We start from the raw sequence: 22030 nt of genomic DNA, 5'->3' as shown, positions 1-22030 counted from the left end.
CATTTGCTCTTTCATCTCTTCATCTGCTTCTCTGATCATTTTAATTATGTACATTCTTAACTCCCTTTCTGACATTTCTTCTACCATGCTGTCATTGGATTTTATTGATGTAGCATCTAGGTTTGTTTGGGACATTTCCTTCCCTTGTTTTCTCATATTGTGCATGTATTTTCCCCTCTAGTAGTGAAACTCTGAGATATTGCAGATTTCCCCTATTGACTTATAGTGTCCCTGTAGATTTCCAATAATTCACCTCCTAGCCTTCAGTAGCCCGAAGTCTTGGAGGAACTTGATAATGCAGTGATCCACCAGGAAGCTGCCCCTCTAGGGGTAGTGACCTTCAGGTGGGTATATTCCCTGCTAGTGGGCAGAGGCGCCTCCACTTGTTGACCGATGGTCAGCCAAAGGGAGACTAGACATCAGGCTGGGGCACGGCGGGTCTGGGCCTGGGTCTCTGGTTCTACAATCCTGTTGGGAAAGCCTTGCCTGGCGGGGAAGACTCACTTGGCAGCCCTCCTCTGTGACATTCCCTGTGGTCTGCAACTACCACCTGGACTGGGGAGCATGGCCCTGGGAGGGAATCTCCCGCTGGGCAGCCCTGCTCCGTGAAGCTGCCTGTGGTCCGGGCCTGCTCCATGGGTGGGAGGAGCCTAGCTCTGCGTGGAAGCCTCTTTCTGGGCAGCCCTCCTCTGTGACTCTTACAGCTGTCCGGGGTCACTACTCCAGTTGGGGAGTCCCGCTGGGCAACTCTTCTCCACAAAGTTCCCTGACTACCACCCGGCTGGGGAGCCTTGCCCAGTGGGAGAGACTCACCTGGCAGCTCTGAGTTGGTCCCGAGTCTCTCAAAACCTCCTCTTCTTGAATCCTGAGTTCTGGAGCCTCATGAGATGCAGTCACCCTCTAGTCCGCCATCTGGTCTCCTCCCTGAATTCTACCTTTAAAGAAGAACTAATGCCAATGCTCTCAAATTATTCCATGAAATAGAAAGGGATGGAACATTTCCAAATTCATTCTTTGAAGCTAATATCACTCTGATACCAAAACCAGGTAAGGACACATCAAGGAAAGAAAAATATACATCAATATCCCTAATAATCTTAGATGCAAAAATCTTCAATAAAATATTGGAAAATCATATGCAACAACATATTAAGAAGATCATACATCATGATCAAGTTAGTTTTATCCCAGTGTTGCAAGGATGGTTTGACATTTGCAAATCAATAAATGTAATTCACCACATAAATAGAATTAAGGACAAAAGTCACATATCCTCTCAATAGATGCAGAGAGACCCTTTGACAAAATTCAGCACCCATTCAGGATAAAAAGCACTGAATAAAATAGGGATAGAAGGTACCTCCCTCAACATCACAAAGGCTATATACAACAAACTCAAAGTCAATATCATATAACTGGGGAAAAAACTGACACATTTTCCCTTAAAATTCAGAATAAAACAAGAATGTCCACTCTCATCACTCCTATTCATTGTAACACTAGAATTTCTACACAGAGCCATGAGACAAGAGAAGGAAATAAAAGGGATAAAATAGGAGTAAGTCGAATTATCAATGTTTTTCCTATACTTGGAAGATCCAAAAAGCTCTATCAGAAGACTGCTAGAGCTAATAAACAAATTCAACAAAGTAGAAGTTTATATAATCAGCATGCAAAAATCAGTAGTTTTATTATACACCAATGATGAATCTACTGAGAAAGAAATCCAGAAATTCCATTCAGAATAGCCTAAACAAACAAAAACAAACACTGGGAATAAATATAACCAAAGAGATTAGAACACTGAAGAAAGAAATTGAAGAAGACAAAAGAGAGAGAGAGACCTCCCATGTTTGGGGATAGGCAGAATTAATATATCTGATAAAGGATTCATATTTGGAAGTTATAGAGAAGTGCTAAAATTCAACAACAACAAAAATGACAAAACCTGATTCAAAAATGGATAAAGATATTGAATAAACTTTTTTTTCCCAAAGAAGATGTACAAATGGCCAATAAGCACATGAAAAAAAAAAAAAAACTTCACTGTCACAATCATTAAGGAAATCCAAATCAAAACTATGAAGAGATGTCACTCACATCCATAGAGATGGCTACTCAAAAAAAAAAAAAAACTATAAAATACCAAAGATTGGTGAGAATGTAAAGAAATTGGAACCCATTAGCACTGTTGGTTAGAATGAAAAATGATGCAGTCACTGTGGAAAACAGATCCAGAAATTTCATTTCTGAATAGGTTATGACCTGAAGAATTAATATTGTTAAAATGGTCATATTACTAAGAGAAATATACAGACTCAAGCAACCCATATCAAAATACTGATGACATTCTTAACAGAACTAGAAAGAAATGGTATATAATTCATTTAGAAGACCAAAAGGGCCAGAATAGTCAAAGAATTCCAAGTCAGAAAAGCAACACCGGAGACAACACAATAACTGACTTCAAACTATACAGAGCTATAGTAAAAAAACTGCATGGTAGTGTCATAAAAATAGACACACAGACTAATGATACAGAATGGAAGACACAGAGACAAACTCACACAGATACATTTTGTGTTTGTATTTTTGTTGCCAAAAACATACATTGGAGAAAAGACAGTCTTTTTAACAAATGGTGCTGGGAAAAATGCTTATAATATGCAGAAGAATGAGACTAGATCCTTATCTCTCAGCATGTACAAAACTCAAATCAAATGGTACACAGACATAGGGATTAGACCAGAAACTAAGGATTGAGAAAGTTCAGGAAATAATACCAAGAATTAGTAAATGAGATGGCATTAAATGAATAAGCTTCTGAACAGCAAAGGAAACAATTAGGGATGTGAAGGGTGAATCTTCAGAATGGGAGAAAATCTTTGGTAGCTTACTCTTCTGACAGAGGATTAATATATGGAATACATAAAGAACACTTGATAAGGAATTTATATCTAGAAATATAAAGCAATTCCATTCAGAATAGCCTAAACGAACAAACAAAACAAACATAGGAGCACTGCTGATGAATTACTCTTACAACTCAATAACCAAAAGAGAAAATGCCTAATTAACTACGGGCAAAAGATTAGAATAGATATTTTCTCCAAAAAGGTATATATAAATGGCCAATGAACACATGAAAAGACGATTAACTTATTCATCATTGGTAAAGTGTAAATCGAAACCACAATGAGGTTCCACTTCACATCTGCTAGGATGATGAAACTGAAAAAGACAGTAACCAGTATTGGCAAGGATGTGGAGAAACTGTAAACCTTGTATATTGCTAGTGAGAAAGTAAAGTGAGGCAACCACTTTGGAAAACAGTCTGGCGGTTCCTCAAAAATTCAAACATGGAGTTACCAAAGGACACAGCAGTTTCACTTTCAGATAGTCATAAGAGAAAAATTAAAACATAGGTCCATGCAAAAACCTGTACCTGTGTGTTCATAGCACATGATTCATAATAGCAAAATTAAAAACAACCTAAATGTCATGATAAGTAAACATGGTTTGTGATGTAAATGGAATACTACTCATCCACAAGGAACTAAGCACTAACGCTACAACATGGATAAACTTTAAAAACATTATCCTATGTAAAAGGAGTCAATCATGAAAGAATTTGTATTGCTTCATTCCATTTATATGAATTGTCCAGAACTGGTAATTCTATAGAGATAGAAAGTAGGACTGGGAGTGAAAGAAAGGAATGAGGATTGAGTGCTAGTGGTTATGGAGTTTCTTTTTGGGTAAAGAAAAAATGGAGATGGTTGGCTCATGGAGATGGTTGAACAACTTTGTGAATAAAAAGCATTGAAGTGTATACTTTAAATGGGTGAATTTTATGTATGTGAATTAGATCTCAATAAAGCTATATTTTCTGCCTTTTTGAGAACCATATTCAAATGTTCAAAAGAAAATTTCATTTCAGGCATGTACACAATAATATAATGACCACCCTTATATTTTCATGCAGCTTAATAGATAAAATCCTTCAGATGCAATGAAAGCTTCTTGACTCAAACTCATGCCACTTTTGGAAGAAACTGGATTGTTCATCCCTAGAGGTGAACTTGCTAGCTATCATTTCTTAAACATTTTTTAGTCGTTTGCCACATCTGTATTTATATATGTGCATTTAGGAAACATATACATTTACTTGCAACGTGTACCCTGCTCTTCATCTATTACTCTGAACTCTTCCAAAGTCTAGGTTGTAATCCAGTGTAATCCAAGACTGCATTGCCACCAGTCCTATGGAGATCTTCCAGAATATCCTGAGGAAGGTAAGGATCGCTCTGCTTGCAACTCTTTGAAGATTCTAAATCCATTCTTATAAAAGAAACATTTCTCTTGAAGAAACTGAGGATGAAAGGTATCACTTTCTGTGCTATGCAGATTGAGTGCCACAGGATCACACAGAAAATTTATGCTTTGGAATCACAGTTGTCTTTTGCTTCTATTTCTTTGTGGTTCACATTCTTTTAGGAGGCACTTCTATATGGTAATTTTCCACCTGTTCTTTAAAAGGTTTCCCAATACCCTAAAAAACAAAAAACTGAGAGTTAATCTAACTAAGGAGGTAAAAGAGCTCTATAATGAAAACTATAGAACACTGAAGAAAGAAATTAAAGACAACCTTAGAAGATGGAAAGACATGCCATGTTCTTGGATAGGCAGAATCAATATTGTCAAAATGGCCATACTATGAAAAGCAATATACAGATTCAATGTAATCCCATCAAAACATCAATTACATTCTTCACAGAATTAGAAAAAACAATTCTTAAATTCATTTGGAAGAATAAGAGACACAGAATAGCCAAAGCAAAGCAGGAGGCAGCAAAATACCTAATCTGAAATTATACCACAGAGATGTAGTAACAATACAGCATGGTACTGGCATCAAAATAGACTTGAGGATCAATGGAACAGAATAGAAGACACAGAGACAAATTCACATACCTATAACCATCTGATATTTGACAAAGGTGCTGAAAATTTATCTTGGAAAAAAGACAGTCTGTTTAACAAATGATATTGGGAAAACTGCATACTATATGTAGAAAAACAAAATTAGACTCCTATCTCTCATCCTGCACAAGATTCAAATTGAAATGGATTAAAGTCTTAGAAATTAGACAAAAAATGTTACAACTGCCAGAAGAAAACATACAGTCAACCCTTCTCAGATAGGTGCTGGTACTGACTTTCTTAATAAGACCCCCAAAACACAAGAAATAAAACCAAGAATAAGTAAGTGGGATGCCATCACACTAAAAAGCTTCTGCACAGCAAAGGAAACAATTAAGAGCACGAAGAGAGAGCCAGAATAGGAGATAATCTTGGTTAGCTACTCCTCTGATATGGGATTAATATCTAGAATCTACAAAAAACTCAAAAAACTTAACACCAAAAAAACCCCCAAATAACCCAACCACTAAATGAGCAAAAGAATGAAACAGAAACTTTCTCAAAAGAAGAAATGTATGTGGCCAACAAATATATAAAAAATACATTCAACTTCTCTAGCAGTCAGGGAAATGCAAATTCAAATCAAAACTACACTAAGATTTTATCTCACTCCAGTCAGAATGGCAACGATCAATAATACAAACAACAGGGCTTTGGTTATAGCTCAGTGGTAAAGTGCTTGCCTGGCATGTGTGAGGCACTGGGTTCGATTGTTGGCACCACATAAAAATAAATAAAATAAAGGTACTGTGCCCATCCACAACTAAAAATATTTTTTAAGAAAGAACACAAACAGCAATAAACACTGCCAACATTGTGGGGAGAAAGGTACACCTGCACATTGTTGGTAGAACTACAGACTAGGACAACCACTAGTACAACCACTCTGAAAAGCAGCATGGAGTTTCCTTAAAAAACTAGGGATGGAACCATCATATGACCCAGCTATTCTACTCTTTGGTATTGTTCTAAAAGATCCAAAATTGGCATACTACAGCAATACAGTCACATCAATGTTTATAGTAACGCAATTCACAATGGCTAAATTATGAAATCAACCCAGATGCCCATCAATAGATGAATGGATTAATGAAGTGTGATATATACATACAATGGAGTTCTACTCAGCCATAAAAAGAATGAAATTATGGCATTTGCTGATAAAGGATGGAAATGAAAAGTATGCTAAGTGAAATTAGTCAAACTCAGAAACTCAAAAGTCAAATATTTTCTCTCATATGCAGAAGCTAGAGTAAAATAAAGGAAAGGGGGAGGAAAGGATAGGATACCATAAAGAACCAGTCAAATATAAATTAATAAATGAGTAAAAGGAAGTCTAGTAGAAGAAGGAGAATGGGAGAGGAGAGGGAGGAGAGGAGGGGAAAGGGTGAGGGAAAAGGGGATTATGAACTGAAATTGAATTCCTTGCTTGTATGAGTGTGTTGGGATGACCCAACTCCTGTGTATAGCTATAAAGTTCTAAAAAATAGAGTGTGTTTTGTTGTCTAAACTGTTCTGTTGCAAGTCAGTAGAAACAGAATATTCCCATTATTTAGTCTTAAAAGCTGGTCCCTGAATCCAGCTATAGCTGTGAAGGATTCCATTTCTATGACTAAAACTTAGAGTAGCTCCTTTCTATCTGGGGCATACCCAATCATCTCAGGGTGCTCTTGGACTTCTTTTTCATCCAGCACTAAGTCCTTCATAAGCTCATCTGTGTTGATAGGCCTGTAGTCTTCCCCAATTCATCCCATAAAAATGCTTAGTTTAGAGAGATATTCCCTTGCCATCTCTGTCTACCACAACTGTATAAAGCACAGAAAGAAGGAAGAAGAGCAGATCTGTATGAGCAGATCTTTGGCCACGATCACCTCTATAACTCCAATTTGAGATTTAAAACAGCAGATGGACACTGTGTTCATTTTAATTCAGTGTATTTCCCACCACATTCAGGATTCCCCACCATAAAACTCTTAGGTCATTGGCTGAAAAGTGAGATGCAATCTTTGGTTGTTTGGATGTGGAGGTTCATGGCCTCTCTAAGAACTTATTAACTAATTCTCCCATTACCGTCCTTTCCAACAAACCACTCCAGCCAGAGAACAGGGGCTAAGATGAGGAAGAAGGGATCTTGTAAATAACCTATTCTTGAGTATAAGAGGGGATCTCCCAAACTGTGCCTTCCCCATTCTTTTCTTATAGCTTCTTCTCATTTTCTTGTCTACTTAAAGGCTGCTCCGTACTGTTGGCCCAAAGCTCTGAAGCAGCCAGTTTGAAGACTCTTCTGTTAGTAGCTAGACAGGTGTGGCTATTATCATTTTAGGACTTCAACTGAAGACTCTTTGAAGATTTTTTTGGGGGGGGACTCCTCAAACAAGAGCAGTAAACAGAGTTCCTCCACATGTGGTCTAGTGCTGTTTTTGACCTTAGGTAAATGTTGAACTGATTATTTTGATGGTGAGCTCTGGAATTTTTGTACAACACAGACTGATTTACTTCAGCCCACTCTTTCTCTCCACTAGTTCTTTAGAAGATAGTGCTCAGTTTTATAGGTTTTTATTGTGACCTACAGGTTCAAATCTTTCCTAGGAGCTGATAGATAATAACTCTTTATCATTCTGATATGCAGAGAACCCAGAGCAGGGTTCCCTTGAGGAACCCTCTCTCTCACATGTTCCAAAATAGAGGAGTTGTACATCCTTCAAAATGCCCAACTGATCCGGTCCCTGAGTGTTTCTCAAACAGTCTCTTTATTTATTCAGTAAAACTTAATTGATGGACTCTAGTTCTAGTCAAGATTGAATAGCCCCATTTCTCACTAGTCTTACTTCTTATAACTAAAAACTCCTGGATATAACAAACAAAAGATGAATGTGAAAAGTGAGAGGGAAGAGGCGAATTGCTGGCACCTCAGGACTTGTAGAATCACACCTTGGTACCTTTCCTGGGTCCTTTTACTTCTAATATATCCCGAACTACAGGGTGTTAGAGAGGGCTGCAGTCTGGAATTGCCAACAGGCAAAGACAAAAGAAACCCCAAGAGCAGAAAACCTTTTTGATAGCACCTGGCTTCCTCCAGGCAAATGCCAAAGCAAAAACAATGACTAATCTGTGGTGACAGATGTATAAAGTGCAAAAGTAAATGAAGCGGATGAAACTGATGACACAGGCAGTGCCTATATTTGAGGAGGACCCTGTGAACCAGAGGAAGCATAATTAAGCATCTTTGTACTTTGTTGTAAGATTAGGGGAACTATAGATATGACTTAGGGGAAAAACATCAAGTTCAGATTTGAGTTTTAGGTGGATCATTTTAAGGGTTAATGGAGGCAATGGCAGTATTCCAGGTGAGAGGTGCTGAAAGTTTCAATCTGAGCAGGGACATTGGGAATGTGAAGAAGGGACAAGATTCCAGAAATTTAGGGGCTTGGGAACTTGATAGGTGGTGGTGAAAAATAAGCAACGGGTCAAGAATGACTTCTAGGCTTCTGACTTGGATGGCTCGGTATATGAGAGGCCACCAACTGAGAGAGAGAACATAGAAGAATGATATTTGGGAGATGGAAATGTTGAGTTCATCTTTGAACATGGTGAGTTTGAGGTACCTGTGAGTCATCCAGGTAGGGAATTTCTCCCATGTCACTAATGTAGAGTCTAGATACAGGAAGTAGATTAGCACCCAATTAGCGTGTCTTGACCACTTGGACCTTCTAGTCCTATGCAAATGAGTCTGGGTGCATAGTCATGACTCACCCATAATTTTCCCCTGGAGGGCAGAGTCATTTGGTCTAACCAGGGTCTTTCAGTTATTTTCTTTCTACAGGTTACACATCTCAGAAGCAGCCCAGGTCTTTTTTATAGACCTGGGCAGCCATATCTGCATAGTACATTTGATTAGGCGAATTCTCAGGGAGCTCTTATTTTAACCTGAACCTTTTGAACAAAGTAGGATTTTTATAAGACCCTCCAAATGGGCCCAAGTCCACCTCCCCCGAAATATCCCTCTAATTTCCAGCATAAGAAAGAGTGAGTTACTCTGGCTGACATCTTAAACAAAAACTGGAAAGGATAGCATGAGTGAGCTGCATTTGCAAGAAGAGTGGTAGTGCTCAGTTTATGCTCACTTTGCAAACCTCAGGGCTATCACCCCTGGTCATAGTGGGGCCAGCCTCGACAATGTGCCTTTCTCTGAGGATGTTTTTTAAATTTTTTTAGTTGTAGATGGACGCAATACCATATTTTATTTATTTATTTTGATGTGGTGCTGAGGATCAAACCCAGTGCCTAAGGTGTGCTAGGCAAACGCTCTACCACTGAGCCACACTCCCAGCCCTGACCCTGGTCCTCTTATCAAATGATCTTCAGTTAGCTTGAATTAACAGGTGTCTCTGCAGAGGCAGCCAGCAGCACCCAGATCTATCAATCTGCAGACATCTAAGAGCAAGCCCAGGATCTCTGCATCTAAACCTTATGGATCCTCTGTGCACAGGAGCAAGACAATGATGATTCAGACTCATGACCCCTGGTAACAAAGACATTTGCTGGTAAATGACATAGACTCATGCCAAGTTAAGAAGAATGTATTACAGTCCCATAGAGGTGATTGCAAATTAATGAAGGATTAATGCTGTGATTTAATTTAGAGAAGAGATAGGGTGGCAGGTTATGAATTTGAGAGATGCTTCCTGATGAGGGTAGGGAGATTTTATATTAAGTTGTTAATTAATGATTGATTAAGCCCCAATAATTTCTGAGGCACTACAGTTGGTGTATTGGAGAATGTGAAGGTGGATAAGACACTGTTCCTACATTCAAAAGGCTTATAGCATGCATGGAGATACACATACAGGTGGAGATGAAGGCTAGAAGTTTTTGTTCTGTACCCTCCCTTTGAAGTCACAAAGGAGATAGTCAAAGACCAATGGGAATTAGAATACTTATGTTTATGTAGTGATACTACTTTAACTCATTTTAAAATTTGGTTCAGACAGGTGTGGTGTTGCAGGCCTGTAATCCCATCCACTCAGGAGTCTAAGGCAAGAGAATCACAAGTCAGAAGCCAGTCTGGGTAACATAGTGAGACCCTGTCTCAAAATAAACAAATAAACAAACAAACAAAAAAGGGCTGAGGATGCAGCCCAATGGTGGCGCACCCCTGGTTTAATCTCCAGTACTGCAAACCAAACCAACCAAAAACTCAACCAACCAACCAACCAAAAAATTGGTTCTTAAAACAACTCTTTGAAGTTAATGAGTAGGTGGTACAACTTTTATTTTACGAATGAAGAATTTTAGTTCAGCAAAATCCTAGTGTGTGAGGTTCTAAGATCTAAGTAAGAATGCATGCCTTCTCAACTGGGCCTTGTGGAGAGAGTTTGTTGTAATATGCCAAGAAAGACACTCTGGGCCAGCAGAGGCCTTGCCTGTGAGGTCATCCCACACCCTAGGATGCTGAAGGAGAGGAAAGTAAGAAGGAATAAGGTGGTAACATTCTGTCGTTGCCTGTTTCCCAGGCCTCCCCTGTAGCTGTAAGAGGAGGATGATTACTTTTATATTTCAAATTATACCCCCCTTTGCCTTGATAAGCTTGATAGGCTTCCTGCTCTTGAACCATTTCTACCAGCTATTTCTTGGAGTTCCCACCAGGAGGGTGGGTCAGTCTGCTTGGATTTTATGTTGGTAAAAACGGAAATCTCACAGGATGGCGTCACTGGTGTCCATGGAGAAGGGAAGAACCCCCCTTCTAGTGATTCATGAAGTTATAAGGAGGCTTAAACAGGGAGGGGAACAGATATTTAGTTTTTCTTCAAATCCCTGACTCTCATCAGGGTCCTGAATTCAGATTGTCTGAAGGATAAGAGCTAGGATAGATCCAGGTGACATATGCCCTTTGGGATCTGACAGGAGAAGAGATTCTGAGAACCTAGACTTTGTTTCACTACAGAGGGCCTCATACTGGATTCTCTTAGGAAGACCACTCTCCTGGACTTTCCAGTCCTCTGGTAAATAGGTTTCTGGTAGGCCTGCCCCATCTGGGACACATATACCCAAATTCCCGTTTTTATGTCAACAAGAAAAAAGGGGGCTGAGATGGGAGGAGGGTAAGTGGCATGCCAGATACAAAGTGGTAGCTCTGAGGTGCAGTAGGGAGTGGTCTGAGTCCAGGAAAATAGTTCAGGCAGCACAAAACATATTCCAGAACATGATAAGGAGATGGGGTAGGAAAGGAGACTGTAGGAAGTCAGGACTTTCTATGACAGGCTCTGCAGTCAAGTTAGGGAGGAAGGGTCCATAGTGCCAAAGTTGGAGTATTTGGACCACTGGGAAAGAATCTGAAGGATCAGTGAGATCAAACCACAGGTGGGGCCCTGAAAGAAACTTTCAGTGTGTTTTTTTTATTTTTATTTTTTTAAATTTTTTTAGTTGTCAATGGATGTTTGTTTTATTTACTTGTATGCAGTACTAAGGATGGAACCCCAAGGCCTCACACATGCCAGGCAAGCATTCTACCACTGAACCACCACCCCAGCCCCATCATTCAATTTTTATGGACCTGGTCACCTCCATCCGCCCTCAGGAAAAGAGAGGAACCAGAGGGTCGTGAGTGACTGTGGTGTTCCTGGACCTCTGAGTGAAGGTGAGTGAGTGGCAGGAAACTTCGTGGGTGACATGAAGTTCATCCAAACTGTACATGGCTTGCAGGAATTTAGAAAATGCCCCAAATTTCTCTGAGACTCCTTCCTCTGAGAGGTGTGGTCCCTATCCACTCCCCTCAAACATGAGCATGTTTGTGACTGCTTTGTAAAATCAAGCATGGTGGAAGAGATGCTATGTGACTTCTGAGGCTAGGTTATAAAATGTCAAGCCTGGGCTTTCATGGGAGCCACCACCATGTGTAATATCTGACTGTCCCAGATAGCCAGGATGGAGAGGCCACGTGACAACACTCATCAACAGTCACACTGACCTCAACTTTCAATCATCCCCATGAAGCACCAGACTTATAATTAAAGATATTTTAGACTCTCCAGACTATACCATCTCACCATTTGAGTCCCATTGAATGACATCAGTGAATGTCATGTAGGAGCAAATAAAATTCACTATTGTGGGCTGAATTTTGACCCCTCACCCCTACCAAAACTCATATATTGAAATCATAAACCCCTGTACCTCAGAACATTACCGTATTTGGAGACAGGGCTTTACAGAGGTGGTGAAGGTAAAATGACGTCCTATGAGTAGGCTCTAATCCTATATGACTAGTGTCCTTATTAGAAGAGGAGATTTGGATGGAGACACACGGAGGGCATGCGAAGACACAGGGAGAAGAAGTCAAGGAGAAGGGCCTCTCAAGAAACCAACTCTGCCAGTACTGCAGTCTTGGACTTCGACCCTCCAGAACTGTGAGAAAACGTATTTCCAAATCTTGTTAAATTAGTTTGTAACTGTAGTATTTTGTTATGCAAACAAATACACTCCCCCACTTAAGAATTTGTCACCTATGGGAATAATAAATAGTAATAACATGATTGCTGTTTTAAGTCACTAAGTTTTGGGGTAGTTGGTTACACAGTGACAAAAATGGGAACAAGCTCGGATTTTTAAAGTTCCTCTTGCTTTAGGGATTGAGTTTTCTGTACAGAATGGACTGCAATGGGCAAACCGGAAGAATGGATTCAACCCAGCCAAGATGATGGGGCCAAAGGCTGCACCTCAGGGCTTTTGAGGGACTTGAGATACAGGAACTTAGAGGTTTAAAAATATATTCTCATTAGTTTGAGAAAAATGGAAAAAACCTGCATACAATGCATCTTTATGCAGCTATTTTATGGATATGCCATTTGGTCAGGTGGGATTCCTTGGGAGAGAAAATTACAGTACCAGATTGCAGGCCCAGGGCCCCGTCTGACCTAGATTCTGGTTTTTTAAAAGAGTGATTATAGCTCTGGAGGTAGGGGTTAGGTCTCAGGGCCTCTACCAGGAAGCACTTTTCTTAGCCATGGGGGATACTACATTACAGCTAATTACAGGCTGTCTGCTAAGATTTTCTAATTACTTCATTTGCATTAGTCTTAGTTTCTTAAGGAGCCTGTAAGCTTTTTGAAAGCATCTTGAGGACAGGGACACACTTCTCTGGGTTTTCTACCCCAGGCAAAGCCTATCTCTACCAGATGCCCCAAAGACATTATTGAAGAGTAGAGTGAGGGAGTTTATCACCAGTCATTATGTTATGATCATGGGTTCTGCGGTCAGCCTGGGTGGGCTCAAATGCAAATTTTACTTTTTACTAGATATGGGACCTTGGGCAAGTTGTCTGACCACTCCACAACAGTTTCCTCATCTGTCCAATCAAGATATTAATATTATCTATCTTATAAAGCACTTGGAACAGTGCCTGGGACCTACTAAATGCTTATTCCATGTCAACAAATATTTATATTAATTAACATTTTAAAAAACCTTTCATTTGGCTCCTATATACTCACTACTGTCAGGTTTGGGGTTTGCATTTGGGGAGGGGAACAGGGAGGCAGGTAGGCAGATGCTGCTGGAGTTGAAAGACATGGCTTTTGGAGACACCTGAATCCCAGTTCCCCTATATATAGGCTGGGTGAATTTTACATAAGCCCCTGTCTTGACACAAGCCCATGTGTTGATTTCCAGGGCTTAGCCATCACTGCTTCTCTCTCCCCCACTACTGCTGATCCCAAGTGGACAAATCCCAGATATCCACCTGGTTTCCAGACCTACCTGGCTCCTCTGTCATACCTGTCCCCATACCCCAAAGACTAAGGATCCATCCCAGCCATAGGAGGGGCTTTGAAAAATTAAAAGGGAGCAAGTTAATTAGAAAATGCTTAATTAGAAAATTAGTTCCTTAGAAGAAAGGGAATTAACTGAAAAGTAGACCTTAATCAAGAAGCTTTGGGTACAAGAATTAACAGCTGGAGTTGGCTTATACTGGTCTGTGAATCTCAGGGATGCACATCTTTTTCCAAACTCCATGTTCAGCAATGTCATATAGGTAGCTTGAAATTAGCCACAGTGGGAGTATTTACACCACTGGCATTGACCAATGCTTCAAACTGGGGATTTTTCTTGGTGATCTGCTTGTTAAATATTTAATGTGACACCACTGCAAAAATCTAATTTAGATCCCTAGTCCAGAAGCCTGTGTCTCTGGTGATATTAGTTTAGTAGATTCAGAAATTTAAAGTGGAATCTCAGACCTCACAATGTCTCAACTCCTTCAAGACTGGTATCTCCAAAATGATTTGCACAAGACAAGTCATTGGAATGCATAAAGAAAATACCTCACCCTTTTTTTTTTTTGAGATAGGACCTTGCTAAGTTGCTGAGGCTGGCCTTCAACTTGCAATCCTCCTGCCTCAATCTCCCAAGCTGATGGGATGACAGGTGTGTGCCACACACTTGGCAATACCTCACCTTTTATTTTATCATTTTAACTTAATTTCTATTCTTAGTTTTTATACTATATAAAATAGATCACTATGGACATACATGTCATACTTTATATAAATATATATATTTGAGAATTCTCAGCTTAAAATTTTATAAACTGAAAACATGCAAAATAAAAAGAAAAAAGACATGAGATCATCATTTTAGGATAAGAAAAAAGAATTAGTGCTAATAAATTCAGATAGCATGATTCATGAGTAAAGTCTGTGTGTATGTATATTAGAAGTTAGAGGTGAAGATAAAAGGTAGAAAAGATGGTTTCTTTACTATTTTAGGAGAGGTTATTTTAATTAATATGCAAGAAGGGAGCTGGGTCCCTGTAGAGATCAAGGCAGTGGATCAGCTGCTCCTCACAGATCTTGGGAGGAGAGGCCTGGCCAGGTGCCTCATCCACTACTGAAATGCTTGGAGGGCTTGTTACAGTGCAGCACTGATAGCCGGCCCCAAAGATTTGGATTCATTAGGTCTAGGATAGGGTCTGAGGATTAATCCCCCAATTATTTGTCAGGTTCCATTTAAAAATTTATTAGGATCTGGGAATATAGCTCAGTGGTGGAGCACTGGCCTAACATGACTAAGGACCTGGGTTCAAACCCCAGCTCTGCTAAGTAGATAAATAAATAATAATAAAATTTAAAAAATACAAAATAAAATTTAAAAATAAATAAAATAAAAATTATTATACTAATCAGACATGAAATCACAGTTAATTTATTATATACCTCTAGACCTTCACTCTAGTTTCTGGTCTTCTCTTAATGTACACTAGTAACAAACAGCTTGCTTCTGGCACTGGTTCCTAACTCCCACTAGAGTAGAGGTGGGGTAAGTTTTGCTAGGGTCAATGATGTGGTGTTCCTTACATAATCACTCTCTTCTCTGGACCGCCCCCCCCCCTTCATATGTTGGCTTTTATTTCTAAATGAATTGACATAAAACATGTCCAGATGACAGCAGAGGGAGAACTAGCAAGTTTTTAAGTGATGTGATGTGGCAGGTCCAGGCCCACACTTTGAAAACCAGTGATTTAAAGAAAAATTTAAAAATAAAAGGGATTTTTGCCGATGAAAAATCATGAGACCTATGGAGCAGAATGGAGGCCATTTGGAGTAGGAGAATGGGAAGGGTGGAAAATTTGGACAAATTAAAGTCACAAAAGAAGAGGGATCTAGGTGCCCAGCATTGACCTGGGAGGCTTGGACTTATGGTGCTGCTTTACACAATCAGTAATGGAGGTCATGTTGGGCTTAGCCTGGCATGGAAACTCCCTGTTGGCATTAGTCTCTAGGCAGATAGTGCTGTGGGGTGGGCAGGAGGTAGACTGGGTTGGTAGGAGGGATGGGGAAAGGTCTTATTGGGAGACAAATGGAGATGTGGAGGCCACACGTATAGTTTGATTGTGTTTTTCTCCCTTGGAGAATTCTACATGCTCTTAGTTACTCGTACCTCAGATCATCTCTCCCTTTTTGAAACCTTCTCTCAGGTACTCTGGAAGAGTAGCTTCAATTGGATAAGGCAAAGAAAATGTGTGTCTGTTTTGAGAAGGACATTTGGAGGCCAGAGTCTGACATCCTGTCACTGTCCAGCCCCACCAGGGTCATGGCTTCCATATCCACTTTTACAAGAACATCAGACATTTGCATGGACTGCTTTCTCTGTCTGAGCAAGGGAGCAAATTAAGTACATCAATCCCTTTGGGGAGAGGTGGAGACGTGAAGAAATAGCCCTCTCTTTTACTGAGACTTTTATTCTACCTTTCTTTGATCTATGACATCATCTACATCCATGTTTTTTCCCCCTATAATATATGCTTTTCAACATTCAGCCTAGGCATACCTGAAGGTCCCATCATGTTTCTGAGGTGTTGCCTAAGAGCATGGGAGACCGGATGTGAGGATTAACACTGCCATCACAACCCTCCATAGGGCCTGCCTGTCAACAGTCGTTACAACCTCCACAGTGCTTTTATATTATTTAGGTCTATCTTCTTGCTCTGAGATTAGATATCCTTGCTTCATCTACACAACAACTTCCTTCTCCTTTTACCTGATAAAAATGACTCTTCTATAAACTTGTCTATACCAGTCATTCACTCTTATGGTTTACATTATTGTTTACATTATTTTGGTTCGGATGTAAAATTTGTAACTAGATTCTAAACTCCCAAAGTTTCTTCTTTGTAACAACCATGATGCCTAGCATAGAAGTTTTGCAAAGGAAGTTCTCAATGTTTGTTGATTGATTGACATGAAGAAATGTGTTAAGGCTGTTAAATTTGTTATGACAGAGAATCAAACAGTCTTAGCTCAGACTAGTAACTGCCTATCCAATATCAGGAATTTGGCTACATATTGAAAAGCTCTTTTAATTATTATGACATTTTAAATTAATTGTATATTTCCAACTGCATTTTTTCAGTTTTATGCATAATTATTATTATGCTGAACAGTATTTATATTTAAATGTTTAGCAGTTCATGTAAGCGACTGAAATTAGTAATGTTTTACTACTAACCCAAATTCATTTTTAATTATTCTCCTCTCTCAGTCTTGCCATTGATAATTCCTCTGATGTGCAATTTAATTCTATTCACCCAATATGTGTACAGATGTATTAAAAGATGGAGGCCTTGAATTCAACCTTGAAACAGGCTGGACTCTCCTGTAAGGGCCCCTTTCTCCTGGTCTCTCCTTTTCTGTGTCCCTGCTTCTTGTATATCCAGCCTGGTGCTCACTGTCTTTAAGCTGTACTTAAAGATTTCCTTTCTTTTCATTTTGATGTTTTATGATGACTTTCAAGTCACAGAGAAGTAGAAAGATAATACCCATATTACTGAACACCTGAATTTCACAATTAACATTTTATCACCTTTTCTTCATTTATTTGTTAAGGGTTTAAAATTTATAGACATTATGGTATTTCTCACTTAAAAATTTCATCAGAAGTCTCTAATTTTTTTTTTTTTTCTGATATGCTATAGTTTGTGTCTGGAATGTCCTCCAAAGGTCCTTGTGATAAAGACTTAGTCACCAGCCTGTGGTGCATGGGAAGCGGTGGAACCTGTAAGAGGTGGGGTCTAGTGGAAGGAAGTTAGGTCATTGAGGGCATGGCCTGGAGTTGGGGTGGGGCCCTGGACCCTTTCTGTTTTTCTCTCTTTGCTTCTGGATCACCATGAGGTGAGCAGTCTTCTCTGCCACATGCTTCTGACATGATGTTCTACCTTGCCACAGTCCCTAAGGTAACCAGGTCAAGTGACTATGAGCCAAAATAAACCTTTCTTCCTTTTGCTATCTTGGGTATTCTGTTATAGTAATGAAAGCTGAGTAACATACTATGTAACCCCAACATCATTATCACACTGTGTTAGTTTGTTAGAGCTGCTATAACAAAATACCACAGACCAGGTAGCTTAAATGACAGACATTTAATTTTTAAAATTTCTGGACACTGGAAGTCCAAGACCAAGGTATTGGTAGATTTGGTATTTTCCAAGGCCTCTCTCAGTGGCTTGCAGTTAGTCACCTTCTTGCTGTGTTCTCACATGGCTGTACCTCTGTCTTTATCTAAATCTCTGTGTCCAAATTTCCTCTTTTTCTAAGAACAATAGTCAAATTGGATTAGAACCCTCCCTAGATAGTTCATTTTACCTTAATCGCCTCCTTAAAGGCCTTATCTCCAAATAGAGTTACATTCTGAAATACTGAGGGTTAGAATTTCAACATATGAATTTTGGGAGCATACAACTCAGTCCATAACAAACACTTAACAAAACCAACATTAGTTTGAAAATGCAGTTTGAAACCAATCCATATGTATTTCTTAGAATTGTCCCCCCAAAATCTCCTTGTTTGAATCAAGGGCCAACCAAGGACTTGTGAATTAGATTTGACTATTATGTCTTCTAGATTTATTTCAATCTAGAATTGTTCTTCCCTGTTCTTTTTTCCCATGACATTGTCTTGTTAAATTAATTGCTGTTTTCTTTTTGCATTGTAGTGGTAATTTAGCTTGTTTTCACCTCTGCTGTACTGGGTTTCCTGCAAACTAAAAGTTATGCCTAAAGAACTCATTAGATTCAGGTTAAACCTTGTAGGCAAGTGCATTTCATAGATGGTATTGTACCTGGGGTCCCATAGATGGCATCATAACTCTGGTCGTTCAAGTTTAAGTGATGTTTCGATTAGTCACTAGGATCAAGTGCTGACAGCTGATCCCTCCTTTGAGCAGTTATGGTTTTGCCCCTGCCACCAGTGGGCAATCTGTGGATGCTGCGTTAGCCCTTGGAACACCTGCACACCATCATATTTTTGTCTAATGGTTTTAGTGTTCACTGATGATCCTTAACTAAACCAACTATTTCATTTAGCCAACTATTTCTACATTTGTTAGCTGGAATTATTCTGTAAAGAACTGCTTTCTCTCATCAACTGGGGGTATTTAGTTATCCTGAAATACAGTTCTGTCAGGAGAGTCAGGATAAATGATTGCTACCTTTACCAAACTTTAGAACAAGGAATTGGGGAAATACCACCTCCAGTGGGGACATACCTGGTTTGTTTTTTTATTTGGGGGGTATCATTCTTATAAACGTCTTTAATCTGTTCTTATAACCATTTTTCTTTTTCATGTTTGAATTGGCTGATTTTAGCCAGTCATGGGCCCTTCAAATTGATATATCTTTTTGATGTGCTCCCACTGATCTTTCAAAGCTTCCTTGTTTCCTGCAAGAATGAGAAATCTCAAACCTGCTCTGTTTATTCCTTGCCCCAAACCTGGAGTGAGTAATTTCTTTAAGAAGCCCTGGTTTCTCAAATACCAGAAAGGCATTTAGGAACCACAATCTGGCTCTAGTAATATTTGTTTCCACTACAATTTTTTTCTCTTTTAATAGGCAGAGCTAGATTGTGTGTGTGTGTGTGTGTGTGTGTGTGTGTGTGCATGTACATGCACATATATTATTTAAAACCATGGTTTTGTAATAATAGTTAATATTATAATTGGATTTATACTTTTAACTTTTCTCTTATGCTGAGAATCTAACATTAAGGTAGATATTTATTATATCATAATTTTAAAAAAATCCAACTGAATGAATGGAATTTTTATCACAGATTACAAATGATCACTTAGGATAGTTTGATTTTTTTTTTTTGCGGTACTGGGATCGAACTCAGGGCCTTGTACTTGCGAGGCAAGCACTCTACCAGCTGAGCTATCTCCCCAGCCTGATAGTTTGATTTTTGATTTCTTGACTTTATGATGACATGAAAGTGCCACACATTTGTCAGAAATCATACTTAGTATTTTGAATTTTGATCTTTTCCCAGGCTAGCCATATGTGATGCTGGGCAGTGGCAGGGAGCCACAACTCTCAGTCAGTCACTTGATTTTGAAAGCAAAATGCAGATACTGCACAGTGCTGTGTGTGGCTAAGATGTCACATTGGGCGGTTTAGGTGTATTTCAGTATTTTCAAGTTATAATGAGTTTATCAGGAGGTGACCCCCACAATAAGTGGAGGAGCAATTTATATCCCACCAAAGAAATACAAAGAGCTAATTTCCAGACTTAGTTGAAATTGCTTTCTCTGTGTGGTTATTATTTCTCTGTGTGGTTACTATTACTAAATTTGCAATTAGATTAATTTGTGACTTTTTCCCCCTTTGATTGTATAGATGGTCTTTCTTCATCTTTTTTCTATCTTATATATCTCAGTCCATTTTGGCTGCTATAATAAAATACCTTAGACTGAGTAACTTATAAACAACAGAAATTTATTCCTCATAGTCCTGGAGTCTGGGAAGTCTAACTTCAGGGCACCAGAAGATTTGGTATATAATGAGGGCTCATTCTTCACAGTTGGTGACATCTAGCTGTGTTCTCACATGGTGGCAGGAACTAATAACCTCCCTCCTCCAGGTCTCTTTAATGAGGGTGCTAATACACTGAGTGCTCTGTCCTCATTACTTAATCATTTCTCAAAAAGCCACACCCTTTCTGTATTTTTTCTTTTTCTTTTTTTTTTTTTTTTTTTGGTACCAGGGATTGAACCCTAGGTGCTTAGTCACTGAGCCACACCCCTAGCCCTTTATATTTCTATTTTTCATTTTGAGACAGGGTCTTGCTAAGGTGCTTAGGTTCTCAACAAGTTGCTGAGGCTGGCTTTGAACTTGTGATCCTCCGGCCTCAGCCTCCCAAGTTGCTGGGATTATAGGCATGTGCCAGCCACCACACTGGGCCAGTTTTCCATCTTGTGGAAGTACCAGAGTCTATTCAACCATTCTCCTATTAGTGGATATGTAACTTGTTTCCTTTTTTAAAAATTGCTAGTATGTACCTTGTGCAATTATTTCCTTGGAATTCCTGGGTCAAAAGTAAACACAGTTGTGATCTTGACAGACAGTGATGAGTTGTCCTCCAAGGAAGTTATATCATTTTCCTCCTAACTACAGTATACAGCACCACTTATTTCTCCATAGCCTTACTAAAAAAATAATTGCCAAAATTTTGACTTGTCAATTTGATGAGAGAGAAAAAAAGTATCATAGTGTAGTTTTGATGTTCATTTCTCCATTTATGACTGAAGTTGAGGAACTTTCCATCTGTTTGTATTTCTTTTGCTAGATGCACTGTGAGTTCAGGTATTTTGATATGTTCAGTCTTATTCTTTTTCTAGATTTCTTATGTTAAGGAGACAAACCATTTGACTGTGAAGTAAGTTCCATCTATTCTTTCCTAGTTTTTCACTTGTCTCCTGACATTTATACTTTCATGCAAAAGACTTTTCAAAAAATTTATTCATCGCCAAATTTTATGTATAAATTTGTGATTTTGATTCACAGTTAAAAAAATTCTTTACTTGTAGGTTTTAAAGTAATTCACCCATATTTTCTTTTAATACTTATAGGGTATTATTTAAAAATATATATTTGGTGCTCGCTTCGGCAGCACATATACTAAAATTGGAACGATACAGAGAAGATTAGCATGGCCCCTGCGCAAGGATGACACGCAAATTCGTGAAGTGCTCCATATTTTTAAAAAAAAAATAATCAAACATCATTGCCCTATGTAAACGTATGATTACACAAATGGTATGCCTTGACTCTATGTACAAATAGAGAAACAACATGTATCCCATTTGTATACAATAAAAAAATATATATATATATATTTGGATAGCAGATTCTTTGGAGTAAAGATTTTTTTCATATGACTATTGCATATTTCCTGTTAAATTTATTCCTGTTTTGTCTCTTTTTTCCTGCAATTGTACATCGGAGTTTTCTTCCAAAATAATTCTAACTGGTTAATGATTGCATGTAGAAAGACTATTTATCTGTATTAATTTTATATCCTGCCAATTCAGAAAATTCTTTTATTGTTAATGGTATTTTTACCATGAACTTCCTTTTGGCATGTATACATATAAACATACACAAACACACACACACACATATATGTGTATATATATATATATATATATATATATATGACAACTAAAGAGACACATGACACATGTATATATATATGTATATATAATATGACATAACTCTTGTAAA

The 22030-nt window shown here is 38.7% G+C and overlaps 1 non-coding gene across 1 annotated transcript; it reads left to right on the top strand.

Moving 5' to 3' along the window:
• The first annotated feature begins 21400 nt into the window (after nt 1-21400).
• Nucleotides 21401-21507, top strand: LOC124993844 (U6 spliceosomal RNA). The gene has a single exon (XR_007110362.1). It is a non-coding gene; the product is annotated as a U6 spliceosomal RNA (small nuclear RNA).
• Nucleotides 21508-22030: the final 523 nt, after the last annotated feature.

Source organism: Sciurus carolinensis, chromosome 9 (genome assembly GCF_902686445.1).
Source record: "Sciurus carolinensis chromosome 9, mSciCar1.2, whole genome shotgun sequence".
NCBI classification, from domain to species: Eukaryota; Metazoa; Chordata; class Mammalia; order Rodentia; family Sciuridae; genus Sciurus; species Sciurus carolinensis.
The sequence above is the reverse complement of the archived record's forward strand: the minus strand, read 5'-3'. Positions and strand labels throughout refer to the sequence as shown.